The sequence below is a fragment of the Bos javanicus genome, chromosome 5 (genome assembly GCF_032452875.1).
Source record: "Bos javanicus breed banteng chromosome 5, ARS-OSU_banteng_1.0, whole genome shotgun sequence".
Lineage (NCBI taxonomy): Eukaryota > Metazoa > Chordata > Mammalia > Artiodactyla > Bovidae > Bos > Bos javanicus.
The window spans coordinates 18,985,383-19,009,818 of record NC_083872.1 but is presented as its reverse complement, the minus strand read 5'-3'; the positions used below and the strand labels follow the sequence as shown (position 1 = coordinate 19,009,818).

General features: G+C 38.3%; 1 non-coding gene across 1 annotated transcript; it reads right to left on the bottom strand.

The window, feature by feature from the left end:
- Window positions 1-1,091: 1,091 nt before the first annotated feature.
- Window positions 1,092-1,164, bottom strand: TRNAG-CCC (transfer RNA glycine (anticodon CCC)). Its single transcript has one exon. It is a non-coding gene; the product is annotated as a tRNA-Gly (tRNA).
- Window positions 1,165-24,436: the final 23,272 nt, after the last annotated feature.

Here is a 24,436-nt window from a genome sequence, read left to right as displayed (position 1 = left end):
TCTGTTGGATCTACCAAAATACTGCAGAAAGGTTAGTAGCATTACTTTCAAAAGAAATTAAACAGGCTGTGCTGATAAAGCTGCTTTCATTGTTCTCCATTTACCTAAGAAACTTATAACCTTTTTTGGAAGAAGCCAGGGAATGAAATATAAACATTTTCCTTAAGCAAAGCACATTCTTTTCAGAGCAGCACTGGTTATAATGGAATTCAACTTATCTAGATACTAGTTTGAGGTACTTAGATCATGGTGAGAGGGGTAGTGCAGATATGTTTTAAATATTTCTTTTTTGTGATAAGATTAGAGAACCAAAAATGGTAACCCATTGGCAGAAGTCTTGGTTTGAAATTAAAACATGCCCAACATAGTGAATGAGCCTCTAAGTTCTATGATCAGAATCATAGAAGAACTGATCATTCCATAAACACAATCAGGAGAAATGTGTGTCTATGTGTGCATGTATTTGTGTTTGGGGGCAGGTGGAACGGGGGAAAGCATATGAGAACTAAGCATAGGCTTAGGGGTTCTGTACAAAGACAAATCCTGGACAGGAGAAGGCAACCACACTGAAGAAAATATCATGAACAAGATGTTCAGCTCCCACCCCCCAAATAGGTCTTCATGCAATTGCTCAAGAAGTAGGGAAATACAATTTTTGTAATGTTTGCATCTCACAATGAGTTTCTCAGTTAGTTTTGACAAAAACAATGCTACTTAGCAACCTCTTGCAAGGTTTGTACTTTATACATTTAAATACAGTCCTTTCTTATATTTTGGAAAATATTTTTCTGTCTATATAAACTTCTGAGTCTACCACAGCTAAGTGTGAAGCTCAGAAAGCAAATTATTTTTGTAGTTAAGTAGTTCTGTCTCCTAATATTTCATCAATTTTTTGGTGTGAAAGGTTACTAATATCTTTCCTTAGCATTTAACTTTTTATCTGCTAGTCTTATATTCCTAATTAGATTGCAAATCCCTTTTTAAAAAAAATATTTATTTATTTGGCTGTGCCAGATCTTAGTTGTAGCACACAGGATCTTTGATTTTCATTGTGGCACGTGGAATCTTTAGTTGTGGCATGAGGGATCTAGTTCCCTGAACAGGGATCGAACCTGGGCCCTCTGCATTGGGAGTGCAGAGTCTTAGCCACTGGGCCACCAAGGAAGTCCCTAAATTTCAAATCCTTGTGTCTGATTTTCCTTGTGTCTTCCATAAGACTAACTCAGTGTCTTTTATGTAGACAAAAATTCATTTTCATTTTCTTTCATAGAAACAATATTAGGATGGAAATCAGAAATAAAAGCTTTATTTTAAAGTTAACATAGACCATCTAAAAGGAAAATAAGAAATAATACTAGAAATAGATGGAAAAATAGCACTCAAGCATTTACTCATTCAAAAACATTAGAATATTCATGTGCCAAATACTGTTTTAGGCTTTTGGAACATGTTGGTGCACAAAACAGACAAAAATACTTGCCCTGGATTAATAATATAAATGGTATGGGGAGAAACAGGATAAGGGGAGTGCCAGGGGCAGAAATGTGGGGGGAATGGGATGGATTTTTAATAGGGTGTCAAGGAAGCCCCCACTCAGAAAGTGATATCTGAACAAGACCCAGTGGAAACAGGGAATGAGCCAGGGGAGTATTTGGAAGAAAAATACTCCAAGCAGGGAGAACAAAGGCAAAAGGCCTTGAGGGTGAAATAGGTTATGTGTGCTCAGAAAGCAGGGAGGCAGCCTGTCTGGGCCAAACATTATGAGAGACCAGAGTGCTGCAGGAGATGAACTCAGAGACAGTAAGCTTGAGGAAAGGTACAGATTACGTAAGGCCTTACAGGACTTCTTCTTACTTACATAAGGACTTTTTCTATTTGGGGGAGGGGAGTAGACAGTGAGATATAAATTCAGAAGATGCTAACGAGAGAAGTGCCAGGATCTGACTTACACTCTAATTTCTCCTTTAGGATCACTCTGTTTCCTTTATTGAAACCATGCTATACTAGTGAGAGTTTGCTGTAGATGCAGGGAGCTCAAACCTGGTGCTCTGTGACAACACAGAAGGGTGGGGTGGGAGGTGGGAGGGACGTTCAAGAGGGAAGGGATATATGTATACCTATGGCTGATTCATGCTGATATGTGGCAGAAACCAACACAATATTGTAAAGCAATTATCCTCAAATTAAAAATAAATACATTTTTAAAAAAAGGAAACTATGCTATAAAAGGTAAGGGAAACCAGTTGGGAGAAATGTCAACAGTCTTGCAAAGAAATGTGGATGGTTTGGCCCAGAATGATAGCAGTAACTGTGAGAAGTGAGAAGTGATAGGATTATGATTATATATTGAAGTTAAGGTCAACGAGATTTGATGATGTAAAGTGTGAAAATTAGACAGAAATCATGGATGACTAAAGGTGTTAAGAAATATTATCTAAAACTTGGAAGTAAGACAAAGGGATGACTGCACATCCTTTTTATAAAGACCGTTGTCTCACAGGCCTGGGCAAGGATGATTGAATTCTCCAGGGCATATACGCATGTTGATTTGCTATTTACTATTGTGAAATAACTTCATTACTGTGAAGTTACATGTTCCCTTGCAAACTTGTGCACTAGAGAGGCAAATATTTTCCATCCATTAGAGAGGGTAACCTTAGCAATAGTATTGTCCTGAAGATTATTAACCACTTTTGTCTCCAATTCAGCAAAATTATTTTGCTTGCCTTCCTGACTGACTACACATCTGCTTCTCCTTTCAATCAGCTTTACCTCTTTTGAGTCTTTGTTTCTTTTTGAATCAGCTTTACCACCCTGCCAGTTCTCTAATACATGAGCTAAGAAATTTTTGGCACATGTTCACTGTATATTTGTATACAAGCCATGTATTTATCTTTTTAAAAAATTATACTTTGACATGGGTGCTGGGTGTGAGCAAGGGGAAGAATAAACCTACCACTTACTGAAATGGGGGAGATTGTTGGAGGTACAAGATTTAGGGGGAAGATTGAGAGTTTGGCTTTGGACAGGTGATGTATAACGTGCTTATTCAAGTGGAGATGTTGAGTAAGAAGTTGGATGGAAGAGTTTGAATAAGTGAAGAGAGGTATATTCAGGGTATGAAATTGGGGGCTATCAGTGTTACACACAGCTTAAAAGTCCAGAGATAGGGTAAAATCTCTAAGGGAGTCCAGCTAGAAAAACAATCTAAAGATTGAATCCTGAGGCCTGTAAACAACTAAAGTTTAGGGAAATAGGATGAATGAGAAAAAAAATAAATAAAGTGGCTAGGAAATCCAGGCGTTTATGCTGTCTTGGAAGCTAATTTTCTGTTGATAAGTGAGACTGTGCTCCCTCCCTGTTGTTTGACCTGAGGCCAAACTATGGTGGAGGTAATGAAGATAATGGAAACCTCCTTCAAAAGGTCCCCTGCATGCACTGCCGCACTCAGGACTTGCAACTGCAGCAGGCCATCGCCAATCCATTCCTCCGCTGGAGAATCCTGGACACTCACGGGCAAGTCTAGGTCAGTCTCTTGTGGGGTCAGTGCTCCTTTCTCCTGGGTCCTGGTGCACACAAGGTTTTGTTTGCGCCCTCCAAGAGTCTGTTTCCCAGGTCCTGAGTAAATTCTTGTAGCTCTATGGTGGACTTAATGGCGACCTTCACCAAGAGGGCACCAAGTCTGCTGCACCCAGAGCCCCTGCCCTTGCAGCAGGCCACTGCTGACCCTTACCTCCACAGAAGACACTCAAACACTCAAAGGCAGGTCTGGCTCAGCCTCTGTAGGGTATCCTATTGTGCACAAGGTTTTTTTGAATGGTTCTATGAAGACCTACGAGACCTTCTAGAACTAACACCCAAAAAAAGATGTCCTTTTCATCATAAGGGACTGGAATGCAAAAGTAGGAAGTCAAGAGATATGGGGTTCAGGCAAATATGGCCTTAGAGTACAAAATAAAGCAGGGCCAAAGCTAATAGGATTTGGTCAAGAGAACACACTGATCATAGCAAACACCCTCTTCCAACAAAACAAGAGAAGACTTTACACATGAACATCACCAGATGATCAACACCGAACTCAGATTGATTATATTCTTTGCAGCCAAAGATGGAGATGCTCTATACAGTCAGCAAAAACAAGATTGGGAGCTGACTGTGGCTCAGATCATGAACTCCTTATTGCCAAAATCAGACTTAAATTGAAGTAAGTAAGGAAAACAACTAGACCATTCAGGTATGACCTACAACAAATCCCTTACAATTATCCAGTGGAAGTAACAAATAGATTCAAGGGATTAGATCTGATAGACAGAGTACCCGAAGAACTATGGATGGAGATTCATGACATTGTACAGCAGACAGGGATCAAGACAATCCCCAAGAAAAACAAATACAAAAAGGCAAAATGGTTGTCTGAGGAGGCCTTACAAATCACTGAGAAAAGAAGAGAAGGTAAAGGCAAAGGAGAAAAGGAAAGATATACCCACTTGAATGCAGAGTTTTGAAGAATACCAAGGAGAGATAAGAAAGCCTTTCTCAGCAATCAATGCAAATAGAGGAAAAAAACAGAATGGGAAAGTCTAGAGATCTCTTCAAGAAAATTAGAGATACCAAGGGAATATTTCATGCAAAGATGGGCACAATAAAGGACAGAAATGGTATGGACCTAACAGAAGCAGAAGATATCAAGAAGAGGTGGCAAGAATACACAGAAGAACTGTACAAAAAGATCTTCACAACCCAGATAACCATAATGGTATGATCATTCACCTAGAGCCAGACATCCTGGAATGTGAAGTCAAGTGGGCCTTAGGAAGCATGACTATGAACAAAGCTAGAGGAGGTGATGGAATTCCACTTGAGCTATTTCAAATCCTAAAACATGATGCTGGAAAAGAGTTGCACTCAATATGCCAGAAAATTTGGAAAACTCAGCAGTGGCCACAGGACTGAAAAAGGTCAGTTTTCATTCCAATCCCAAAGAAAGGCAATGCCAAAGGATGCCCAAACCACCACATAATTGCACTCATCTCCCATGCTAGCACGGAGAAGGCGATGGCACCCCACTCCAGTACTCTTGCCTAGAAAATCCCATGGGCTGAGGGGCCTGGTGGCTGCAGTCCATGGGGTCGCTAGGAGTTGGACATGACTGAGTGACTTCACTTTATTTTTTCACTTTCATGCATTGGAGAAGGAAATGGCAACCCACTCCAGTGTTCTTGCCTGGAAAATCCCAGGGACGGGGAGCCTGGTGGGCTGCCGTCTATGGGGTCGCACAGAGTTGGACACGACTGAAGCGACTTAGCAGTAGCAGCAGCAGCACATGCTAGCAAAGCAGCATTCAAATTTCTCCAAGTCAGGTTTCAATAGACTGGTTCCAAATAGGAAAAGGAGTACGTCAAGGCTGTATATTGTCACCCTGCTTATTTAACTTATATGCAGAATACATCATGAGAAACGCTGGGCTGGAGGAAGCACAAGCTGGAATCAAGATTGCCAGGAGAAATATCAATAACCTCAGATATGCAGATGACACCACCCTTATGGCAGAAGGTGAAGAAGAACTAAAGAGCCTCTTGATGAAACTGAAAGAGGAGAGTGAAAAAGTTGGTTTAAAGCTCAACATTCAGAAAATGAAGATCATGGCATCTGGTCCCATCACTTCATGGCAAACAGATGGGGAAACAGTGGAAAGAGTGTCAGACTTTATTTTTCTGGGCTCCAAAATCACTGCAGATGGTGATTGCAGCCATGAAATTAAAAGACGCTTACTCCTTGGAAGGAAAGTTATGACCAACCTCGATACTATATTAAAAAGCAGAGACATTAGTTTGACAACAAAGGTCCGTCTAGTCAAGGCTATGGTTTTTCCAGTAGTCATGTATAGATATGAGAGTTGGAATATAAAGAAAGCTGAGAGCTGAAGAATTGATGCTTTTGAACTGTTGTGTTGGAGAAGACCCTTGCGAGTCCCTAGGACTACAAGGAGATCCAACTAGTCCATCCTAAAGGAGATCAGTCGTGGGTGTTCATTGGAAGGACTGATATTGAAGCTGAAACTCCAATATTTTGGCCACCTGATGTGAAGAGCTGATGCATTTGAAAAGACCCTAATGTTGGGAAAGATTTAAGGCAGGAGGAGAAGGGGATGACAGAGGATGAGATGGTTAGATGGCATCACCAACTCAATGGACATGAGTTTGGGTAAACTCCGGGAGTTGGGGATGGACAGGGAGGCCTGGCATGCTGCCATTCATGGGGTCACAAAGAGTCAGACGCAACTGAGCAACTGAATTGAACTGAAGTGAACCATAAACTTCCAGATGTTCAAGCTGGATTTAACAAAGGCAGAGGAACCAGAGATCAAACTGCCAACACCCACTGGATCATCAAAAAAGCAAGAGAGTTCCAGAAAAACATCTACGTCTGCTTTATTGACTATGACAAAGCCTTTGACTCTGTGAATCACAACAAACTGTGAAAACTTCTTCAAGAGATGGCAATACCACACCACTTGACCTGCCTCGTGAGGAATCTGTATGCAGGTCAAGAAGTGACAGTTCAAACTGGACATGGAACAAGAGCCTGGTTCCAAATTGGGAAAGGAGTACATCAAGGCTGTATATTGTCACCCTCCTTATTTAACTTATATGCAGTGTACATCATGTGAAATGCCAGGCTGGATGAAGCACAAGCTGGAATCAAAATTGCCGAGAGAAATATCAGTAACTTCAGATATGCAGATGACACCACCCTTATGGCAGAAAGTGAAGAGGAACTAAAAAGCCTCTTGATGAAAGTGAAAGAGGAGAGTGAAAAAGTTGGCTTAAAACTCAACATTCAGAAAACTGAGATCATGGCATCTGGTCCCATCACTTCATGGCAAATAGAGGGGGAAACAATGGAAACAGTGAGAGACGTTATTTTTTGGGGGGGGTCCAAAATCACTGCAGGTGGTGACTACAGCCATGAAATTAAAAGATGCTTGCTCCTTGGAAGAGAAACTATGACAGTTGGATGGCATCACCGACTCAACGGACATGAGTTGTGTAAGCTCCAGGAATTGGTGATGGACAGGGGAGCCTGGCGTGCTGCAGTCCATGGGTCGCAAAAAGTCGGACATGTCTGAGCAACTGAACTGAACTGAACTGGAAGCTAATTGAAGAAGATGTTTCAAGTAGGAAATAGAAAACTATTCTGTCAATGCTTCTGAGTACTCAAGCTAGATAAAGACTGAGAATTGACATTGAATTTAGAAACATTTGTGTCCTTAACCAAATCACTTTTGTTGCAGTTATGAGGTTAAAGCTTAATTGGAAAAAATTTCAAAAGACAATGAAGATGAAATCATTGAAGTCAGGGAATACAGATGATTCTTCTGAGAAGTTTTGCTGTATATTTTAGTAGGGTTTGTTCGTGCCCAGTAGGAGGACAATAGGCCAAGTCTATGGGCACAGATTCAGGCCCAGGTTCACAGCTATGCATGTGAAGTGAGACCAGTCAGCCTGACTCTGTGCTCTTCTTAAGTCATACTCTGCTCTGAGGGTACAAATATGGGTGGCCTAAAAGTTTGATGGAACAGCAGCTGAGATTTTTCAGGTGATCATGATGGAGCAAGAGATGTTCAAAGGACTTGAGGTTGTACAGAGAAATGAGTATAGTCATGGGCTACGAATTTAGCTGGAGAAGGAGTAAAAGGCACATGAGACAATAAAAGAATTGTGAAACAGAGGAACAGAGGCTCTTACAAACTTAATGTTGAAGTCAGAGAACTCCAGAAGTAAGTTATAAAGTCAGAGAACTCCAGGGAGGTGGAATTGGTAATTCTGATAATTCACACTATAGATGGTTACTTATAAGGTCTGGATCGTTTCTATGTTACTTAGTAGCTTTTCCATTATGGTTTATCAGAGGATCTTGAATATAGTTCCCTGTGCTATACATTAGGACCTTGTTGCTCATCCATTTTAAATGTAATAGTTTTATCTACCACTTCCAAACTCCCAGTCCAAAGTATAAAAAAAGGCATTTACATATGTGTATAACTGCGTCACTGTGAAGCAGAGATTGGCACAACACTGCAAATCAGCTAGACTTCAACAAAAAATGAGCTTAATGGCTAAAATAGGGTGAAGATTCAAGGTCAGGACCACGATAGAGGAGGAAGCAGAGGCAGAGAACACCCTTGGAAGTGAATAGGCACATGGCGTGGACTCCCAAGGAGCAGTTACCCAGCTCAGAAGTGGTGCTGTGGAGCGAGGCTCCCAGCAAGTCTGGGTATGGAGACTATGCTAACACCTTATCACACCATACAACTGTTCAGCTTGTTTGTAAAGTAAGTTGCATTGCTTTTCACAACCTTAAGTCAGAGAAATAGGAATCATCATAGAAACATTTACTTTGTATACTAGAGCGGATGGTCTTATAAATAATGCTTTAAAATATCCATCTTTTCTACTTCCCAAAATAGCAATGTGTAAGTGAACAACAACTCATCTCTTGGCCCTTTTCACCAAAAACACAAGCAGAAAGCAAAGTAGGCAGTATAGAAGGCTAGGCAACAGTAAAACTGGTGGCTGACACATGAGAAGAGGAATATAAAATGAATCAAGTGGTGGATGCAAAAAGAAGAGAAAAAAATGTTTAAGAATAAAAGAAGGGAGAAAAATTAGGTTTCAGAGAATGAGAAAACAAGCTTTCAAGGCTTTGCATAGGGATCAGAAAAGCCTATATATAGTAATAATAACGAGTAAGCTATGGAAAGAATTACTCAAGAATGTATACTGCAGGAGATTTCTGATGAAACAATAAAACCAAGGTATACCAGTAACTTCTGGTTGATAAACTACAACAGGTATCTTAGGACTGGGAAACATTTGGGGTGTTTAAAATTACTCACATTGACATCATAATGCTCAATAAAACACAGCCTATTTGTAATTTGTAAAGTATAACTTAACTATTTAATACGTGTATTACTTTATTTATGTCATCTACATCAAAATTCACAAATGATGGTTTTTATTACTTATTTAAAACACAACTACTACTGGTATTAGTTATGCTTGAATCCAAATGACACTTAGAAGCATGAAAGAGTAAACAAAGTGTTCAGGGAACAGTGGAGGCTCTAGAGTCGGTTGTGTTGGTAGCTTCTTTATGCAAGATCAAGTAACAGATTTAATATTTAAATATGTTCGGTTATACAATCACCCCTCTCTCGATATAAACACGTGTTCATTCAAGAGATTGACTTGACTTTTTTTTTTAATAGAGCATTAAAAAGATAGCAATCTTAAGTAGATTATTATCATGTAAATTGCTCACTTTGATGACAGAAGCAGTAGGAAAATCTAATAAAAACAAAAAGAATGGCTTTGATTTCTATTCCATCTGCTTGTGAAGTCTCAAGTAATCCCTTAAAGACTTGTCCACACCCTCATTATGTAAAGGCGATCCTGTCACTTTTTTATGATTTTAAAGGAAAATTAGTTTGAGAACAAATGTTGACTGCATACTGCCAGTTTTACAATAAAGGTAAAAAGACTTGGGGTTGGAATGGTGTTACTTAATTTAATTAAGAAATGACCTCTATCCGTCCTTGGTACAGCAAACATGATTGAACATATACACATTTGTTCTGTTCACTTAACTGGTAGGAAACATTGTTCCTTAATTCCAGCTTACACATTCCTACTCATTTTCATAACAACACTGAGAAAAACCAAACAGAACATTTCTAGGGGATTATGGCACTTCTCAGATAGTCCTAATCTCTTGAACAGCATTACTAGGTGCAAGGCTTAATGCCAAAATATTCTAATTATGCACAAAGGCACTGCCTATCTTTAAAGAATGCATCTGAACAAGACGGGACAGTATCTCTACATACGTCTGATCCTATAAGGATTTAAAGGATTTATGGTCATCAAATAACTTGAAATTTTAGAAAGTATTTTTGGTCACTTGTAGAAAAGGCTATAGTCAAATTACAGTTTCATGACAACAATACCAGAAAATTTTAGAATTTTCCCTACCCTTTTACCATCAAAAATGTAGTCCCACTGTTTATTTTGATAAATAATAATTTTCATTTTGGATGGGTTAATTCCCTGCACTGTCCCGGCACACACACACACACACACACACACACACACACACACACCATTTGTTGCATATCATGTACTTAGTGCATCTATTGTTAATGTTTGACTGGGCTTATCTGTAAATTCCCCAAATCTTGATAAGCCTGTGAGAAGTTCTTTCTCCTGGTGACAGTAATCTCTGCAAATCAGTGTATTCCAGAGGCAACTGAGAATCTTGGTCTCTTTCACAAGTCTTAGAATGTGTCTAAGGGTTAGGTTTGCCCCCTGAATTATAAAGCATCTCAGGATTTCCAGACAGCAAATGCTTGTCACTAACCTGATTTATGTTTGTTATGTCTGTCAAATGTTTCAGATGCTCCAAATTGCTCCATCTCTATTATTTCTCTTCAATTAACTTTGAGAAAACAAGGGAAGGGACTGCAAATGTCTGTTGGGTTCTCTTTGGTGTTCATGTCCTGGTCTCACAAAATCTCAAGGGTTTTTTTACTTGATACTCAGAATGCTCACAATTAAAAGTGAAAGATGAGATATGAATCCATGTTCAAAACAAAGTGTGTATAAAGTGAGAAGGGAGTTAGTTGGCTAAAGAAATCTGAGCATTAACTTCAGAGTAGCCTCCACACAAGAGAATCTTAAGTTATATCACCAATGCTCAATTCCTCTTAATCTTGGAACTCTGCTTTCCTCCCGTGTCTTCTCTATGCTTAAGCTGCCTTAGCTTTTAGTTTCCAGAAGCTCTATAATTTCATGGACCTAATCATCACTGATTATAAGAAAAAAAAATTAACTTTATGTACCAGCAAGAAAAAAAACAAAAACAAAAAAACTGTTGACCTTTAAATAATAGCACAAGTTTCTTATGACACAGAATGTAAAATGCACCCCAATCTCAGAGATATTAAAATGTAAGTGAGAATGGGGCATCCTAAAGTCAATGAGGGGCTTTCCTGGTGGCTCACTGGTAAAGAACCCATTTGCCAATGCAGGAGATGTGGATTTGATCCCTGGGACAGGAAGATCCCCCAGGAGAAGGAAATGGCAATCCATTCCAGTATTCATGCTTGGAAAATCCCATGGACACAGGAGCCTGGCAGAGGTCACAGAAGAGTTGGACGCAACTTAGCAACTAAACAACAACAACAAAAATCAATGAGCTATAATTGGCCATTTTCTCATCAACTCCAAGGTCATGATAGTTTATAACATTTATCAGGAATAGTTAAACTTAAATAATATCACACCTATCTCTGAATGAATTAGAGTGGCTGGCCAGAAAACCAGTATATGTTGATCAATTTCATTCAAGCCCCTTGGGCCAATAGTAGGGAAGGGATGGTTTCCATGAAGAAAGTTAAGATCTCTTCCAGAATAGGAGGAAATAAATTCTGGAAAGACAACATAATGATAAATGCCCAATATTACAAACCCACATAAGAATTAAACCATAGGATGCCTGACTCTCATTAAATAATTTTAAGTGCCTTCACTGAATATTTGATCCCCATTGCAAAAAGATTTAAAACTCAAGATCAATTTATAAAGAAAGAAGAATAACATTTGGGGGGCTGAACAGTATCTGAAAATGTTTCACTTCTCTTTCAAAAGATCATTTCTCTTTTTATCCTCTATCTCTTGCTTCAAATCTGTTCACAATATGGAAACCACCTACTGTTAGTCCTAAGGCATATAGCATCAAGGCTACAACTATTTTTAGTCAATGAAACATTTTGATAGTATTCTTCCAGTAATATGTTTGTTTGGACAGTACCCAAACTGTGAGCTAATTTCATCTTATGTTTTAGTAATGATGCAATTTACACAATAACTCAGAATTAGTTGAACACCCTATGCAGCACTTTCCAAAGGGAACAGACAATAAACAATGAAAAGCTCCTCTATAGATCCTCATAACATAATAAGACTAGCTGGTTATTTTTAATTCAAATTATAGGCAAAACTAAGAAGTACCATAAAGAGGAAACTTGAGATTTTTAGTTGCTAGGTTTTTCCTGCCAATGGGTAGCACTGATGCCCCTTTGCTAGCAGCTCAGACCCTTTTTAACTTCAAGAGATGCAGCAGAAGATGCCCTCTAGACTGGCCATCCAGGGTTAGGAAGCACATCAGTTTCTAATCCACCAGAGTGCAGCTACTCTGCAACCCTCAGTGGGGTGGTGATCCAGGGGATCTTCGAGTGACAGGCAGCAGAATCAGAAGTGGTTGCAGAATTTAAGAGCTATTTAAGATTCAGTCATTATGCATGAGTCTCTACTCTGTAGACACTAAGATGCTTTTTCATTTATTACCATTTTGAAAGTAGAATGTAATTCAGCAACTAAAGCAGCCAGGGCAGCAAGAGCAGCCAAATAATGAAAGAGAAGCAGACAGGACATCAGGAGACAGGTGGCCTCAAAGAGCTCCAGTGAAAGAACTGTGAGAATAAGAGACAGATTCTATAAAGATTCACAGAGAGGGTAGCGAAGCCCTACCAGAAACATTAAAAAACTGAGCACTCAGCCTCTCCTAAGAGTATGTTTTGTGCACTTAGTCACTCCATCATATCTGACTCTTTATGACCCTTTGGACTGTAGCCTTCCAGGCTCCTCTGTCCATGGGATTTTACAGGCAAGAATACTGGAGTGGGTTAACATTTCTTCCTCCAGGGGATCTTCCTGACCCAGGGATCGAACCTGTATCTCTTGTGTCTCCTGCATAGCAGGTGGACTTTTTACCTGCTGAGCCATCAGGGAAGATTACTCCTAAGAAGGTGGAGTTTAAATCTTTGGTAACCCATGCCAAAAGATGATTAGGAGGCTGAAAATGAGGGAACATAGTTAAAGCAGCTTTTGTATGTATGCCATAAACTATTCATTTAGACACAATTTCATTTAGACTCTACAACAACTCTAGGAGGTAGATGTTCTATGTTACAAATGAAAACACTTAAGCCAAGAGAAAGAGGAATTAAACAATTTCTCTAAGGAAACATAGTAGAAAACTGAGGAAAGCAGTACTATATACTAGGCATTCATTCATAAATTCAACAAATATTTGTGGGCACCTTCTCTGTGCCAGGTACTTACTTAGTTAAGTCAAAGTCCATGATATATTTTTAAATAAGAATTCTAAAATTAGTAAAGCTATAAAAGAAAGAATCTAAAACATAAAAAATAATAATATGAAGAAAGAATAAACTGATTTGGAAAATAACTAAATAGAACTTTAGAAATGAAAAATAAGGTCCTTGAGATTTTTTTTTAATGCTCATAAAATAACTGACACTTCCTGGGCACTTACCATGAACCACATACTGTCCTGAGCATCCATTTATTTTGTCCTTACAATCCAGGTTTGAGGTAGGTATTATTAGTATCCACCTGATGCAGAGACATGAAAATGAGGGGAAACTTGCCCAGAGTCGCATGGCCAATTCTAGATGCCAGGATTTGAAACTGATATTGCAGAGTCTTTAGTCTTTTTTTTTTTTAAAGCTGAAAATAGATACAAAAATAGGGATGTAATTCATATGCCATACAATTCACTCCTTTGAAGTATACAATTCAATAGTTTCTAGTAAGTCCACAGAGTTGTGCAATCATCACTGCAATCTAATTTTAGACATTTTCATCACTCGCAAAACAAAACCCATGCCCTTCCCTGCTCCCCATTTCCAGGCAACCATTAAACTACTTTCTTTAGCTTTGTCTATTCTGGATATTTCATACAAATTAAATCGTACAATAATACAATATGTGTCTTTTGTGACTGACTGCCCTCACTTAGCATAATGTTTAAAAGGTTCAACTATAACATCAGTTCAGTTCAGTTCAGTCGCTCAGTCGTGGCCGACTCTTTGCGACCCCATGAATCGCAGCATGCCAGGCCTCCCTGTCCATCACCAACTCCTGGAGTTCACCCAAACTCACGTCCATCGAGTCAGTAATGCCATCCAGCCATCTCATCCTCTGTCGTCCCCTTTTCCTCCTGCCCCCAATCCCTCCCAGCATCAGAGTCTTTTCCAATGAGTCAACTCTTTACATGAGGTGGCCAAAGTACTGGAGTTTCAGCTTTAACATCATTCCTTCCAAAGAAATCCAAGGGCTAGTCTCCTTCAGAATGGACTGGTTGGGTCTCCTTGCAGTCCAAGGGACTCTCAAGAGTCTTCTCCAACACCACAGTTCAAAAGCATCAGTTCTTTGGCGCTCAGCTTTCTTCACAGTCCATCTATAATATAGCATGCATCAATACTTTATTCTCCTTTTTATTGTCAAATAATACCCTATTGTATGAGTAGACTACATTTAATTTATCCATTAATTAGCTGATGGATGCTGAAGTTGTTTCCACACCTTGTTATAAGTTGAATAATTCTATATGAATAATGCAGCCAGAATGTTCCTGTATAAGTTTTGTGTGGATATGTTCTCTTCCCTCTAAGGCATACAGGTAAGAGTGGAATTACTGGGTCATATATAACTTTGTGTTTACATTTTGAAGAACTACCAAACTGCTTCCCAAAGTAACTATATCACAATACATTCATTTTACATTCTAGCTGCTTTGAAGTGATATCATATTGTGGTATTTATTTGCATTTCCCTATTGACTAAGGATGTTGAATATTTTTTCATGTGCTTAGTGGTCATTTCTGTATCTCTTTTGGAGAAATGCCTATTGAAGCCTTTTGCTCCCATATTCTGAATACATACTATTTATGTTGCCTTTAATCTAGATCTTAGCAAGAAGTCTGTGACTAGGGTAGCAGGATAAAATAGGAGAAGGGAGGTCATTATCTAAATGAAGAAACCATAAAGCCTGTGATATGAAGTCCTTTACTGTGAGACTCGCCAAGCCCAGAACACTGAATCTGGTGGAAACATCACCCTAGAGAAGACAAGATAAATGATTGTATAAAAGGTTTTAAGACAGACAGACAAAACTGAAGATTCAGACTATGCCAGATCACGCTCCGCCCCTTCCACAAATAATTCTTTAACAAATAACTTGCCTCATTCAAACATACACAGTAGTAATAAAGGGTCAGATGGATGAAAATGTGCATATAATTGGCATTCCTATAAGAGAGAATTTATATAATATCAAAATTGTTTAAACATTTAATAGAAGGAATATTTATTTAATAGATAAAATACACTTGGCTCAGTAAACAAAGAAATATAAATACAAAGATGTGTCAGTATTAATAAAATTACTAAGCATTAAGGGTAAAAGAGAAAAATATACCCCTTCAGAAGGGAAAAGAGGATGTTCAATAAGTGTCCACTATCTTGGTTTCAGACATTTCTAAACACTCCATATCTGAGGACAGTGACGATGCCCATACATTACTGAGGGAAAGAAAGTGATGCAACAATTTTATCCCAGCAAAGCGGCCTACTGCATGCAAGAGCCAGGAAGAATGCAGCACATGTGAGCCCTTCTTGTAAAATCACTGGCCAATGAAACCAGCCAACTGACAGATGACTCAACATAATGACCTCGGGGAAGAAGCCATGGGCAGTAAACTAATAAAGAACTCTGAATCTATTTAATTGTAGAATTCAATATGATGCATTTGGTTGTAGGCAGAATTCAAATATTATAAGCTTTGACAACATGATTAATAAAATAATATTTCAAAAATTAATGGTCAAGAGAAGGGAAGACAGCAATCTCTAAATGCATTTTAATACAATTTAAATATCTCAGAGAAATTGCAGATTCAGTTCAGACCACCACAATAAAGTGAATATCACAACAGAGAGAGTCACACAAAATTTTTGGTTTCCCAGTGCATATAAGAGCTGTGTTTACACTACACTGTAGTCTATTAAGAGTATAATAGCATTATGATTAGAAAACAATATATATCCTGTAATAGAAAGAATATTTTATTGCTAAAAATGCTAACCATCATTTAAGCCTCCAGAAAGAGTTGTAATCTTTCTGCAAGAGTAATATCTAAGATCACTGATCACAGATCACCATAACAAATATAGCAAAAATGAAAAAGTTTGAATTATCGCAAGAATTACTGACATGTGACCAGAGACACAAAATAAGCAAATGTTTGAAAAGTGGTGATGATAGACTTGCCTGACACTGGGTTGCCACAGAACTCCAATTTGTAATAACCAAAATATCCACAAAGCACAATAAGGTGAAGTGCACCAAAATGTGTTATGACCACAGCTTTTTCTTAACTAGCAATTTAAAAAATAAATTTAAAAATTTTAAGAGAGATTCTTCATTTTAATGGAAATTATGACTGCATTTCATCAAGTGGTATGATGTGTTCTTTTGGATTTGAGTAAATATTACATTTAACTGGATTATGTGTATCACTATTTTGAGACAAAATTATGTATGGTATGGCCCAATAAGCATATGCTTGTTAGGTGCACATTGATATAATAAATTTTTTCACCTTTAATTAATTGCATTAGTAGATTTCTTGATTTTAGATGTCTTTACACTCCTGGAGTAAATTCAGCTTGAATCATGGTATATTCTTTGATAAACTGCTCAATTTTTTTGAGTAACAATTATTTAGAATTTTAGATTTAAGTTCTTAAATATATGTATGGTGGGAAGTTGTACTAGCTTATTAAATAAACACCAGCCTCATTAACCTTAACGATTTCTGTGGTTATGTGTGATGGTTTAAATAATAGTATACTTATCTAATTTTTAAACATTATCCTTTTAATGGCATGTCTTACATTAGCTTCCAAATCTCTTCCACAGGTATTATCTACTCAGATTTTCTATTTTTACTTCAGTTAGTTTTGTTACTCAAAAATCACCCAGTTCCTTTTGACTAGAAAATCATTCAACTCCTTTTGGTTTTCAAATTTATTGCCATAGAATTGCAGGTAATATTCTCTCATAGTTCTCTTAATCTCTTCCAAATCTTTTGTTATATTTCCTTTCTTCCATCCAAACTCATTTAGATGGAATCTTTAAAATTTCTTTTACTGCCCCACTCCACACACACACACACACACACACACGATTTCTAGAACACTATTCCTTAATCCCTGGGTCTTGCTAATCTATAAAAGGGGTACAGTTTGTTCAGTTTAGATTTTTAAGTCATAAAATTGCACACAGGTACAATTATCCTTGATTACCCTTGACCACAAGATGAAGTGTTTGTCTTGATTTTACAAGCCGTACTGTTTAAATAATATATATCTTTAAATACTAGAGTCATTCAACAACCAAGACACACACTGTCAGAGGTGTGTGGGAAATGCTACTGAGGGAAGAAATCTTCCATTTCACATTTATTCAGGGGTATCTGCTTATTAAATGAAATTAAGGATGAAATTAGCAGCAGAATTTAAATCTCTCTCTGTTTTTCCCTTCTATTCTCCCTCTCCCTGCTCCCACACCAAATAACTTAGCTCAAGGCAATTATTGGGTTTTCCATAGCAGAATAAATATATCATCTATTTCAAATTTAAGACTTAAAAATACATAGTCAGGACATCATCTTAAATTTACTATGTATCATTTTTTCTTCTTGATATGTTAAGCTCTTCTTTGATTTTTCCTTTAGCTAGGACACTGATTTGAGTATATTTTTCAGACAGAGGATAAAGTGGTATACTCTCTGATCTCTTGAATTTGGGGAAATTTGTCTTTCCATTAGCTGGTTAGACAGATGATATCTTGGCTGGATATATGATTCTTGAACTGTAATCTCTCAGTAATCTATTAAACTAATCCCACTGTTTTCTTGTATCCAGTATGCAAATGATATGCCCAATACCACAAAGTTGTGATTTTATTTCCAGGCTATCTAGTGAAAAGCCACTAAGATAGACCTTGGTGTATGACTTTGTAAATTAATTCTTTCTTGGTTCACAGGAGGATTTTCCAATGAGCAGACTCAAATCCATTTTTAGCCCAGTCAGTTTTTCTTAATGATGAAATTATTACCACTCTATTTCTTCATTTTTCTCCCTACAGATCTCCTGGTGTTTATATGTATGTTTTTAGAATATTTTCTAAGTTTATTCAGTTCAGTTCAGTTCAGTCGCTCAGTCGTTTCCGACTCTTTGCGACCCCATGAATTGCAGCACGCCAGGCGTCCCCGTTACCTTTTATTTAATAATATTCATCACTGTGTAATTTTACTCTGTATTGTTAGAATTTTCCACCATTTAATCTTCAGGAAAAAAAAATGTGTTTCTCATCAGTGACCACAGGAAGGTTTTTCTGCCATGTGATGTGAACCATAACTACTGATTTATTAAAATTATCTTTTCATTCTCCCACTGATTTGGCCACAAAGGGAGCCATTTATTCTTCCCTCAGTAACTGGGTCTCCTTGTTATTATTCTTTGCTGAAAGATTTATGTCCCAATTGCACTTGTACAGTGATGATATCTTTATCATTGTTCTTTACTAATTGGAGCCACAGTCGAGAGAAGGGCAGAAAGCACACATTTGATATTTGATGGCTGATTTGCAGAGTCACCTCAAGAAATGGGCTTCAGCCTTCTTGTAGCTCAGTTTCTCTAAAAATAAAATGAATATAAAATTACATTTATACAGGCTTTTGATCTTATAAAAGTATAAAGTGTCATTAATTAGCATTCTTTAATGCTAGCTTTTGTGACTGTTAAAAACATAATAATACTCTGAACTCCTTTAGTGCCTTTCATCTGAGAATGTTAAAGTGTTTCGTAAACTTTTACTAATTAATCAAGCACCATTGTAAGGGAGGGACAGTATTATTATCTCTACTTAATGGATTGGAAACAGGAGTTCAATAGATTATAGACTAAAGGACAGACTCCAGACAGGACAATTGCAGAAGAAGAGCAAAAGTATCTTTGTCTGGACTTTGTTCTTAAGGACACCCATCCCACTGAAGGGCTTCTCTCTTCATGACAAATAATTATACACTATAAAATTTTTATTTTGCCTTTGAGGCAGAAGAAAATACTTCCCACTCATTCTTCCCCTCTCTTGGATATAACCTTAACCCAAGGGAGAGTAGTAGACATGCTCCTCAGCACTCTGCATCTCAGGGATACAAATTTCTCCAAAGCAGATGGACAGACCATAGACAAGATGCTCACAAATTTCTTCAGCAGTTTTTATAGACACAGCTCATGTAAAAGTTCATTGTAAAGCAACATATATTAATAACATATCATTGTTTAATAATTAAAATGTTTTCGTACATTCATTGAGTCAATAAATGTTTATTAAGCATCTCCTACGTGTCACACACTATTCTCGACAATGGGGATACAGCAGTAAATAAAACAGTTGTTACTCCCAAAACACCTTACATTTCACAGGAAATGGAGGTGAAAAGAAATAGTAAACAAAGAACTACATATATTGTAGGAAAATATAAGGAGAAAAGTGGACACTTTCCTGATGGTCCAGTGGCTAAGACTCTGCACTCCCAGTGCAGGGGACCCAGGTTCGATCCCTAGTGAGGGAACGAGACCCCACCTACCACAACTAAAGAATCCTGCATGCTGCAATGAAGACTGAAGATCCCACGTGCCACCACTAAAACCCAGCACAGCCCAATAAATAAATATTTTTTAAAAAAGAAAGAAAAGTCAAGGTGCAACATATTTATTGTCTTCTCAGTTGCTAATAAAAGATGTTTTTAAAAAAAGAAGAAGAAAAGTGAATTACAGTAGGGAAATGAAGAAAAAGGGAGAGGCCATGCTGTTCTCTATAGATGCCAGGGAGCTGGCATTTAAACAGAGACATAAAGGAAGTAGAGGGGCCAGTCCATGAATAAATGAGGGGAGATTTTTCTGGCAAAAGAAACAAGGGCAAAGGTCCTGAGGAAAGAGTATGTTTGGCACATTCCAAGATCAACAAGAAAGCCAGTGTGGTTGGAGAAAAGCAAACAAGATGAAGAGTGAGATGAGATTAGAGAGGCGGGGGCAAAGTGGAGCTCAGAACAGGCAAAGCCTTATTGGCCATGGGAAGGATTTCCATTTTATTCCAAGTGATCAGTGAAGCAATTGAATGGTTTGGAGCAAAGAAGTGACATGATCTGAGCTATGTGTTTAAAAAGTCACTCTAGCAGCTGTATGGAGAAAAGACCACAAGGATGGAAGCAAGATTTTGTTGCAGTACTCTAGACTTGAATCAGACTGTGGCAATGAGACCCCAGAGGAAATATTAAGTAGCTAGACACATGAGTCTTGAATGCAGAGAGGATGGTCAGCTTGGGCACATATATGTGGGCTGGATGAGATCACCAAGCAAACAAAGGTAGCAGGAAGGAAAAGGAGGGCCAGGCTGAGCCTCAGGATGTCACTGTGCATAAGTGGGAAATCAAGGGAGAGCCCACGAAGAAGACTCAAGAGTGAGCAGGGAGATAGACGATGAACCAAGAGAGTGATATCCTGGAGGTCAAGTGGAAAAAAAAAAAATATATATATATATATATGTTTCAAAGAAGAGAGAATCACTAACTGTATGAAATGGTGTTGAGCAAAATAAGGTCTGAAAAATGACTTAACAGTGGAAATACTGGTCTCATCAAAGACCTTTAAAGAAAATTTTCAAGAGAATAATGAGAAGTCAGATGGCAGTAGAATAAGTTTTCTTTACAGAAATCTCTCATATCCTTCTTTCTGACTGAATTCTGAATTGCTTAGGTCTCTTTCTTATCAGAGGAACTTTCTCCAACCCTGAGCAGTTCTGACTTAAACTCCTACTGCTTGTGTTTTCTTGTTGTTTTTTGTTTTTGTTTTTCTATTGGTTAGTAAAATATTATTTTCTATTTAATTCATCATTCATTCAACAAATATTTATTCAATATCTGAAAAACACTTCCTTGGAGAGCTGTGAAGATTTTCACAGATAGTATTTTAAAATTGCTGGGAGATAATCAATAATCAAGAAAAATCTTATTGTTTTGGTAATATTATTTTTCTGGTGAGATATTTACTCCCATTACATATCTAAACTGCTGCAAGCACAGTTTGTTGCAATAAAGTGGCTACAGAATACTCTTGGGTTAAACAAAATTTGGATGGCAGAAAATCCAGCTACGCTACAAACCTTTTCCCTTTATATGGAACTCAATACAGGCTTGCATGTTATAAAAAGTGTGCTAGATTTTCCAGAAAATGGTCTGGATAAAAGAGAGGCAGAGATGAGACTGACATTTTCTAATAGTACAGGGAATTAGATACTGAGACTGGCCCTTCTGATGAATAAAGTATTTGTAAAGTTTTTCAAAATATATTTTAGCATGCTGGCAAGAAATCAAGAATTCTCTAGGGACCAAATGGAAAGCAAAAGCAAGAACCTGAAAAGGTAAATGGATTTCCACCCTGTCTTAGCTCAGATTCCCTGGAAGTAGAACCTGAGGCCAGAACTTATATACTTGGATATAGTCTCATCTAGAGTCTAGACTTAGTCTGATGCAGGGAGCAGAGATGGCAAGAAAGTTGGGGCATAAATTTCGCCACATTATTGTTCCTCCCGAGGCAAGTGAACCACATATTTGAACCCCTGTATTAGTCAAAGTAACAGTTAGAACAGGACATGGAACAACAGACTGGCTCCAAACTGGGAAAGGAGTACATCAAGGCTACATATTGTCACCCTACTTATTTAACTTATGCAGAGCACCTCATGTAAAATGCTGGGCTGGATGAAGCACAAGCTGGAATCAAGATTTCCGGGAGAAATATAAATAACCTCAGATATGCAGATGACATCACCCTTATGGCAGAAAGCAAAGAGGAACTAAAGAGCCTCTTGATGAAAGTGAAAGAAGAGAGTGAAAATGCTGGCTTAAAACTAAACATTCAAAAAACTAAGATCGATGCAGCTCTGGAGCTGAGGTGTAGGGCAGCCATTTCTCTCTATGAATTGTGGTCTAAAGTCCTGGGTGAGAGACTCATGGATGCAGCACCCTATGAGCAGGTGAAACTGAACTAATGGCAAAGGAGAAAAAGGGTAATAGAACTAAGTTTAGGGGTGTATAGCATTGCCTTCAGATAGAATTACATTCACCAACAGGCCTGTGATTCACAGAAATATAAGAGTGCTGTCATACTGCTGTCTAACATGGTTTACAAGATTAAAGAGTCCATCTTAAAGAGATCAAGCCCTGAGCCTTTGGAGTGGGATCACTGACCCCAAGACCCTAGACTACCATAGAACTAACACTGCTGCTGCTGCTGCTGCTGCTAAGTTGCTTCAGTCGTGTCCGACTCTGTGCGACCCCAGAGGGAGTATCAAACAGTGAGAACTCACACAAAGGAAACCACTTGAATACAAGACCTGGCATCACTCAACCACCAGTAGCACTCTGTGCAGGATACCTCATCTAAACAACAAACAAAACAAAAGTACAAACCCAGTCACCAGCAGACAGGATTACCACCTCACTCAGCCTTGCCCATCAGAGGAAAAACAAACAAACAAACAAACAAAAACTCAGCACAAATCTCACCTTACACCAAACTTACACAAACCACTGGACCAGCCTTAGGAGGGAAGAAAGCAAAAGGAAGGAAGAATTCAACCTTGAAACCTGGGAAAAGGAGACCTCAAACACAATAAGTTAAAAAAAAAAAAATAATGAAAAGGAAGAGAAATACTACACAAATGAAGGAACAAACTAGAAGCACAGAAGTCCAAATAAATGAAGAGGAAATAGGCAAACTACCTGAAAAAGAATTCAGAATAATGATAGTAAAGATTGTCAAAAAACCTTGAAAAGAAAATGGAGAAAATGCAAGAATCAATTGGCAAAGACCTAGAAGAATTAAAGAATAAACATGCAGAGACAAACAACCCAATTACTGAAATTAAAAATACTCTAGACATAATCAATGGATGTGAGAGTTATATATAAAGAACTGAGCACCGAAGAATTGATGCTTTTGAACTGTGGTGTTGGAGAAGATTCTTGAGAGTCCCTTGGACTGAAAGGAGATCAAACCAGTCCATCCTAAAGGAGATCAGTCCTGAGTGTTCATTGGAAGGACTGATTTTGAAACTGAAACTCCAATACTTTGGCCACCTGATGTGAAGAGCTGACTCATTTGAAAAGACCCTGATGCTGGGAAAGATAGAGGACAGGAGGAGACGGGCATGAGTGAGGATGAGATGGTTGGATGGCATCACTGACTTGAGTTTGAGTAAACTCTGGGCGTTGGTGATAGACAGGGAGGCCTGGCATGCTGCAGTCCATGGGGTTGTAAAGAGTCGGACATGACTGAGTGACTGAACTGAACTGAACTGAATCAATAGCAGAATACCTAAAGCAGAAGGACGAATCAGTGAGCTGGAAGATAAAATGGTGGAAATAACTTCTGAAGAGTAGAATAAAGTAGAAAGAAAGAAAAGAACTGAGGATAGTCTCAGAGACCTCTGGGACAACATGAAGAACACCAACATTCGAATTATAGGGGTCCCAGAAGAAGAAGAGAAAAAGAAAGGGTATGAGAAAATTTTTGAAGAGATTATAGTTGACAATTTCCCCAACATCAAAAGGAAATAGTCAATCAAAAAACTAAGATTATGGCATCCAGTTCCATTACTTCATGGCAAATAGATGGAGAAACAATGGAAACAGTGAGAGACTTCCTTGGGCTTCAAAATCACTGCAGATGGTGACTGCGGCCTTGAAATTAAAAGATGTTTGCTTCTTGGAAGAAACGCTGTGACAAACCTAGACAGCATATTAAAAAGCGAGACATTATTCTATTGACAAAGTCCATCTAGTCAAAGCTATGGCTTTTCCAGTAGTTATGTATGGATGTGAGACTTAGACCATAAAGAAGGCTGAGTGCTGAAGAATTGATGCTTTTGAACTGTGATGTTGGAGAAGATTCTTGAGAGTCCCTTGGACAAGTAGATCAAACCAGTCAATCCTAAAGGAAATCAACACTGAATATTAATTGGAAGGACTGATGCTGAATCTGAAGCTCCACTACTTTGGCCATCTGGTGTGAAGAGCCGACTCATTAGAAAAGACCCTGATGCTGGGAAAGACTGAAGGTAGGAGAAGGGGATGATGACAGAGGATGAGATGGCTGGATGGCGTCACTGACTCAATGGACATGAGTTTGAGCACACTCTGGGAGATGGTGAATGACAAGGAATCCTGGTGTGCTGCAATCCATGAGGTGGCAGAGAGTTGGACACAACTGAGCAATGGAACAGAGCAGAATTAGTCAGTTATTATCTATGGGCTGATAGAGTCAACTCACGTGGGAGTCAGCTCCCATCAGCCCTAACTGGAACAGCTCAGTTCAGTTTATTCAGTCATGTCCGATTCTTTGCAACCCTGTGGAGTGCAGCATGTCAGTCTTCC